The following is an 8201-nucleotide window of genomic DNA, read 5'->3' as shown; positions in this document are numbered from 1 at the left end:
TCCCTACAACCGCATTGGCCTCAGCAGAGATGCAACATGGGCCACACACTAATGCACGCCATCGCCCCAGGATCCCAGCAGCCTCTCCTTTCCAGTAGGGAACCCAGCCCCAGGAACCTTTGCCGATTTTGCCAAGCAGCCATCTCATTACTCCGCACAACTCTAGGAGGCAGGGACGGCTCTTGTCCCCACGAAAAACTCAAACTCAGAGAGGCCAAGGCCACACAGAAGCCTGCACCCAGCTGCTAATTCACTCGAGGGCCTCCTCTCTGATGAAGGCAGCCTCACGGAGTCAGGTGACCTACAGGGTCCTTTGATTCTTTGAAGTGGCCTAGAGAGCCTTGGACCAGCAAGCTGAATCCTCTCCTGAGCCCCTCTGCTGAAGACCTCAGCTCTGGTTATGACTGTGAGTTGCTTGACACAGGGTGAAACTGAGGACTTAGGCAGATCTGAGCTCGAGTCAGTCCCTGCCACTTTCTAGCAGTGTGATCTTGGGCAAGTTACTTAACCTCAGCTTTCTCACCTGTCAAATGGAATTAACAGTAAAATCTCCCTCACTAGGCTTATGAGGATAAAATGAAGAGTCAGTGAGTGGAAAGTGTTTAACCAGGGCCTCACATCAAGTAAGCACAGGATAAACGTTGGCCTCTACACACTGAAACTACTTTTACGACTGCCATACACAGGTTTGTTGATTGACTGATAAAAACACTAATATGGTAGAAGAATCGTGGCCCAAGGAGATCTTGAGTTTCTACCTTGTCTCTCTGAGGGAGGACTGCTAACTAACTCCCAGTGTGCATTCTTCTCTCCCCAAGTTTTGGCTAGACACACGGACCCCAGCCAGAGACCACATCTCCCAGCCTCCCTTGCAGCTAACTGTGGCCATGTGACTAAGGTCTGGCCAATGGCATATAAGCAGAACTAATTATGCAAATTCCACTTTGTGCTTTAAAAGGAAGAGGATTCCCTCAACTTCCTCCTGGCATTCTGCCTCCTCTGCAGTTAGAAATGGGAGAAACTGGAGCAACTGCCCTGGACCCAGAGGTGGAAGCCCCTGTGTTGAGTTCAGCACAGCTGCTCCAGCAGCCCCAGACCACTCAGCCCTGGGCTCTTAAGGGAGAAAGGAATGAACTTGCTTATTTAAACCACTGTGTTGTGGTCTTTTTGCTAAGTCTGCTTTGTCTACATTGTACCTAACTCATTCTGCCAATCACATGCTGTGTGATCATTAGGCAGCCAACTCCCCCTCTCAGACCCCTGTTTCCATATCCCTGAAGGTTCTTCCTACTCTGACAGGACAGAAATTAATGTTTCTTCCATAACCAAAGAGGGAAGGAAAGAATAGATATTTATTAAGTTTCTACTACATGCCAGACACTGTATTAGACTGATGATGACTTTGCCTTCCAGGGAACGTTATGTCTGGTAATGTCTGGTATGAACCCCGAAAATTTGAGACAGGTCTCAGTTAATTTAGAAAGTTTATTTTACCAATGTTGAGGATGTGCACCCATGACAGCCTCTGGAAGTCCTGACGACATGTGCCGAAGGTGATCGGGGCACAGCTTGGTTTTACCCATTTTAGGGATATATGAGATATCAATCGATAGATGTAAAAAGTACATTGGTTCTGTCCAGAAAACTGGGGACAACTCAGTTGTGAGGTGTTTTTTTTTTGAGGCACAGTGTCACTCTCACCCAGGCTGGGTGTTAGTGGACCACAAACCTAAGTCCAGATACATTTAAGCACAAAGACATAGGGGCATTCATGATGGGAATTTAAAAAACAAAAAGCCTGAAATAAAAAGCAAATAATTAAACCAAGTACAAGATTAGAAATGCTGACAACATTTGTAATGGCGAGAGAGCGAGACTCCATCTCAAAAAAAAAAAAAAGAAACCCTATAGTAGGCAACTGGCATTGACTGAGGACAGTGAGGGCCAGGACCCTGGGGCGCAGCCTCAGGATTCCCCACACTTGCAGCTGGGGAGCCCGGGGCATGCAATTTGTGGGTGACCATGTCTGCGAAGGACTTTGCCATCTGCGTTTTCAGACCTGGGGAGAAAGAATCCCGTCCCCTACCCCTTCACCATTTTAGATACCCCAGATGGACTCATTTTGGGGTTCCCACTGACTTCCCGGAAGGACACAAACCCTTCTCTGACCCCAGCCAGCTCTAGTGGCCACCTGTCTTTGCCACGGTGACCCTGCTCCCATGACCTTGCGGTGTCTAGAGCCCTCCAGGAATGGCAGGGAAGGGACGCGGAGCCAGCAGGGAGACCGCAGGGTCGCTGAGGAGCTGTGCCCGAAGGCGGTGCGTGTCTGGCCAGGCCCTGCAGGAGCTCCCACAGGATGGTACTGGGGAAATATGTCCACGGAGCCAAAGAGAAATTAAAAGAGGCACCAGAAGGAACTTCCTTGATTAGAGATAGCTCCCATTCAGACGACCTACTAACAATATCTGTTAAAACATCAGCTGGACCAACTAATCTTCCAATCAAATACCAAGATGGTACATTCAGATTGCACTCTGTCCTATGTGGCAAGTGTGGTTTCATCTGATTGACTGCTATGTTCAGATGTGCAAGGATGAGCAGATGGGAAGGAAGGCCCCAGAACAGCACTGCTCACCTTTACTGACCAAATCACTCTACCCATCAGCACTGATGAAGCAGGAAAATAGGGTCTGGAGGCAGGGAACATAAGGCCAATTCACACTTCAGCTATGACAGGAAATGTCCTCTCCATAGGGCCTACCCTGAGTAAATGACTTTGTAACTTTACTTCATCCCCTTCATTTACACAGGGCGTACTCCAAGTACAGGGTGTTTAAACTCACAAAAACTCTGTAACAGGGCCGTGAGCCCCTGTGTTTGGCCCTGCTCCCACACTGTGGCGTGCACTTTCTTTTCAATAAATCTCTTCATTCCTTTCTTGCTTTGTTTGTGCGTTTTGTCCAATTCTTTGTTCAAGACGCCAAGAACCTGGATACTCTCCACCGGAAACACCATCACCACAGCATCTCTGTGAACCCACTGCTAACAGGCAGTGATATCTGGGAACGGCCTTTACCAACAAGACTAAAAGTTAATTGGAAGACTATTAGTTCCAAGTATAAGTGGGTTTGTTTTTTTTTTTTTTTGAGACTGGAGTCTTGCTCTGTTGCCCAGACTGGAGTGAAGTGGTATGATCTCAGCTCACTGCAACCTTCACCTCCTAGGTTCAAGCAGTTCTCCTGCCTCAGCCTCCCAAGTAGCTGGGATTATAGGCACCCACCACCATGCTCGGCTAATTTTTTGTATTTTTAGTAGAGACAGGGTTTTGCCATGTTGGCCAGACTGGTCTCGAACTCCTGACCTCAAGTGATCCACCCGCCTTGGCCTCCCAAAGTGCTGGGATTACAGGCCTGAGCCACAGCGCCCGGCCGTGTTTCTCTTTTCCTAAACATGCCTCACATAGAGTATCTCCAAATGCAGCTATGTAAAAGAGAACCAAAACTTGAGTGACTGCTCTGAATAGCTATGCGGAATTATTTGTAAGAACTGCTAAAGTCAGTCTGATTTAAATGAGCAAAGAGGCAGCTAGGTATTTAAAGTTTCCCCAGGTATTTTCACCTAAGCGATACCTCCCTTCCTAAGGCTGACCAAGGCCAGTTGATCCTTTTAAATTAAAAATAAAATGTCCCATGTAAAGGCTGGAGGAGTGTTTTATCAGAATGCCTTGCCTTTCTGAGGTTCCCTTCTAGTAGGTCGAAGGTCTGTGCTTCAGGAGGAGAGAAAGACCTCCTCATAGGAATGCTGAAGGGACGGCAGGAGCTGAGCTGATCCCAGGCTTCACCGCAATTTTATATGCCTGTTCGTCAGTCTCTTTTAGGGCATTCTATATTTTAAATTCTGATGTACCTAGGAGTTAAACAGTTGTTAAATAGATCATGCTTGTGAGTATTTCTCTCTCATTTTCTACAATTAACCAAATAAACAAATAAAAGCCCATGAAGCCCTGTATTTGCCTTTTTTTTTTTTTTTTTTTTTTGAGATGGAGTCTTGCTCTGTCACCAGATTGGAGTGCAGGGGCGCGATCTCCGCTCACTGCAACCTCTGCCTCCCAGGTTCAAGTGATTCTCCTGCCTCAGCCGCCTGAGTAGCTGGGATTACAGGCACACACCACCACACCCAGCTAATTTTTATATTTTTAGAAGAGACGGGGTTTCACCAAGTTGTCCAGGATGGCCTCAATCTCATGACCTCGTGATCCACCTGCCTTGACCTCCCAAAGTGCTGGGATTACAGGTGTAAGCCACCGCACCTGGCCTGTGTTTGTCTTTTTACTACATAGATGAACTCTGTCGTATGAATAAGTACTGTACTAATCCATTTTAATGGAGCCTTATTTTGGAACTATTTCAAACTGGTGCAAATGGAAAAGGCTTTTTTTCTTTTAAAGCTAAAGACAAGAATGTCATGCTATACAGGTACAATTTGATCTCTGTTAATAAAAACCAATGTAGATATAGACATTTTGCCATTTGAAGTAGCCGTGTCCCAACCTGTTGCCATTGATTTTTTGGAAATGGCTTTAGAAATGTCCAAGTTGGACTGGACGCAGTGGCTCATTCCTGTAATCCCAGCACTTTGGGAGGCCGAGGCAGGCAAATCACTTGAAGCCAGGAGTTCGAGACCAGCCTGGCCAACATGGTGAAACCCCATCTCTACTAAATATACAAAAACTCACCGGGCGTGGTGGCACATGCCTGTAATCCCAGCTACTTGGGAGGCTGAGGCAGGAGGATCACTTGAACCTGGGAGGCAGAGGTTGCAGTGAGCTGAGATCGCGCCACTGCACTCCAGCCTGGGTGAGAGTGACACTGTGCCTCAAAAAAAAAAAAAAGAAAAAAGAAAAAAAAAGAAATTTCCAAGATGTCCTTGAATTATCTAACCACGGACATTGGCAGTTCTCCCTTCTATCATGTAGAATACTTCGACTTAATATTCTTCCAGATACAGGGGGATACTTGCTTGTTTTTCAAAGTGTTTATTTACTGCTGCTACTATGATTACAATGTATTAAATTTTAAAACCTGTGGGAGTGGTGAGGTGGGGAAGAAATCCTGTAGTGGACCTCATACACATTTATCTCATTGAATTCGGATTTTTTCTGAGTGATCCAGTGAATGAGTCTTTGGATAGGTGTGGCAACTCAGGGTCAGAGTGGTGAAGTGACTTGCCTGAGGCCACATGGCTGGTCAGAGGCAAAATTGCATTTAATCCGAAGTTCATCTCCTCCATAGCTTTCCCCACTAGCCAAAGATGAAGGATATGAATTTTCCCTGCTGATTATAATTTGTGGCAATCCCACCTCCCACAGAAAATACACAAGGAGGTGCTCAAAATTTGGGGCTTCTTTTGGGCAGTAACTAACTCGGGTCGGTGCCAAGCCTTAGTCCGTGCTGTCTCAATCACCTAGGACACCTTTCCTTCTCCCTCACCTGCTGGTTAAATCCTCCTCAACCTTCCAGACTCACTGCTCAGGAGTCACCGCCCAGCTAAGTGGGGACTGCTCCTTAATGTTTCCAAAATTGAGACACTGTATTTCTTGACTTGCAGGTCTAACCAAGCTACCCTGTCACCAGCGTCAAATGCAGAGAGAACACTCAAAAATCATCAGCTTTCAAGAGCGTGGCTTCCACTTTTCTCATTCACCCCTCTGCGCATCTGCCTGAGGGCAGGCGCTTCACTCTTCAACAGCTCTAGTGCCTAGCAAAGGTGCAAGCAAATAACCCATGATGAATGAATGAATGAATGAGCGAATAAATGAATGAACCTCTGCTTGACTGTACACGGACACCATCTCTGGGGCAGCTGAATGGGTGAGTAAGCAGGAAAATTCTAACAAACCAGGATTAGGGGGTATAGGAGACCTGCATTATTTTCTGTTAACCAGAGACAGATAACGGAGGACAAAACTGATGCACTATGAACCAAACGCATGGCTCCTAGGAGCATGACTCCAGGCTATGGAGGGGGTAAGGCCAAGATCAGGACCCACTGATGACTGATGTGGCCAATGTGGAGTGGGGGGATTTCCCCTCTGTGAGCCTCCCTAGGACCAGCTCTGGCTTCTTTTTCACCAAGCCCAGAACATAAAAGTGGGGATGTGGTGAGGGCTTCCTGGAGGTGGTGATGTCTGTTGAAGGAGGTTTTGGGGAAGTGGAGGATGCTTTGGGAGGGAAAGGGACATCTACCATAAGGGGATATGTGGGAAGAATGAAGGCAAAACCTAAGTGGACATGAGGTTATCCAGAGAGTAAAGCACTCAACTCTAGTGCAGGCTCTTTTGAAGCCTTTATTCAGTTAAATCAATGCTGCTCATTCATGTGGATCTTTGCAATGTTTGCCTGATTTATACAGGATAACATTTCAGGATCCAAATTGTTAACTCTATGCCTTGGAACATTTTGTGACCCCAGGAACACATCACGAAATATTTACCAAACTGGATCTTTCTGTTTACACTACAATGATAGCGTGTACATATTTCACTACATCTTTGCCAGCAGATGGAAACCTTTACAGTAAATATTTGCTCTGTGAATGGGAATAGAATAAATTTCATCACACTAGAAAAGCCAAAGTTCTCAAATTAGGGGAGTCAATTGTTACACCAACTCGACAGACTGTTTTCTGAGCATTTTTAAAAATGGAAAAATAGCTGTAGTTTCCAGCTGGGTGGAAATACAGATCTAAGAATTTGCTTAGCTGGAATCACAATGATGCAAAAAAGTGGAAGTGAGAAAAAACTGAAAAGGGATGCCAAAATTTGACAGAAGTTTATTTGTTAGACCTGACTCTTATTTCTGTGTTAGTGCATGCAAGAATAAAAATGCATTTTCAAAAAAAAATCGCAAGGTTGTTGAGTATCTAGCTGAGCCAAGCCTGTGCTGGGCAATTCAGAGGTGACCTAAGCAGTGCCTCTCCAACCTCAGCATGCAAGGAATGTGTTCCTGCTACACCTGTTGCAGGGGCTGGAGGGACTGAGAGGGGAAGAGGGCAAGACTTGTTCCCACCATCAAGAAAGTACAGCCTGTTCCTGCTGCAATAACAAAATATCTTAGACTGAGTAATTTATAAATAATAGAAATTTACGTCTCACAGTTCTGGAGGCTGGAAGTCCAAGATCAAAGTGCCAGCAGACTTGGTGTCTGCTAAAGGCTTTATCTCTGCTTCCAAGATGACACTTTCTCACTGCAATCGCAAGAGAGAAAGGATGGAAGGGCAAAAAGGGACAAATGTTGTGTCCTCATATGGCAGAAGAGAAATGGAGGGGCCAGGCAGCTATCTGAGGCCACCTTTATAAGGACACTGTCCTATTCATGAGTACAGAACCCTTATGACTTAATTGATTCCCAACAGGCCCCACCTCTTAATACCACTACTTTGGGGTTTAAGTTCCAACATATGAATTTTGGAGGGACACATGCATTCAAACCATGCACGTGTTTTAAGACATCTTTGCAATTAAGGCTTTAGTGGGGTCCCAACCTTTCAAAATGGTTGAGCACATCTGTTCTCAAGTCTTCAAGGAACACACATCTTCAGTGAGATAGAGAACAGTTACCCCTACCCTACAAGGAAACCACAGCTCTGCTCTAAAAGGAGGGAATTGTGATGTAGTGTGAAGGTTACAAGCTTTTGTAGAAGGTAGAACTAGATTCAAATCCTGATTCTATTATACACTAGCTCTAGGACCTTGGGCAAGATTTGTCTTCTCTTGAGTCTTAGTTTTCTCATCTGTAAAATGAGGCGAATTAGTTCTTAGATGGTAAGGATGCATTTGTGAAAATTGCCTGTCAATGTGAGCTACTATTATTATAGATGGACAGACAGAGACCATGAAAGGGCTTGGGAGCTGCCCAGCATCAAACAGCAAGAAATGGGCAGCGCCATGCTAGAACTCAAGGGTCTGGGACCACAGACCAGTAAACTGAAGCTAGGACACCCTCTGCCTCCCCACTCACAGAAGACTGAGCAGCTTCCTTCCTCAGAGTCACCAGGCCCATTTCGCTTATTGTACAGATGAGAAAAGCATCTCAGAGCGGGGCAGGGATGTGAATGTGACTCCTGCACACCATCTTCCCACTTGCAGCCCCTCTCGGTGCTCTCCACACTCTCTGCACCTCTCCATTTGATGGCATTCGTGA

This window comes from Nomascus leucogenys, chromosome 13, assembly GCF_006542625.1.
Source record: "Nomascus leucogenys isolate Asia chromosome 13, Asia_NLE_v1, whole genome shotgun sequence".
Lineage (NCBI taxonomy): Eukaryota > Metazoa > Chordata > Mammalia > Primates > Hylobatidae > Nomascus > Nomascus leucogenys.
This window is presented reverse-complemented; position numbering follows the sequence as displayed.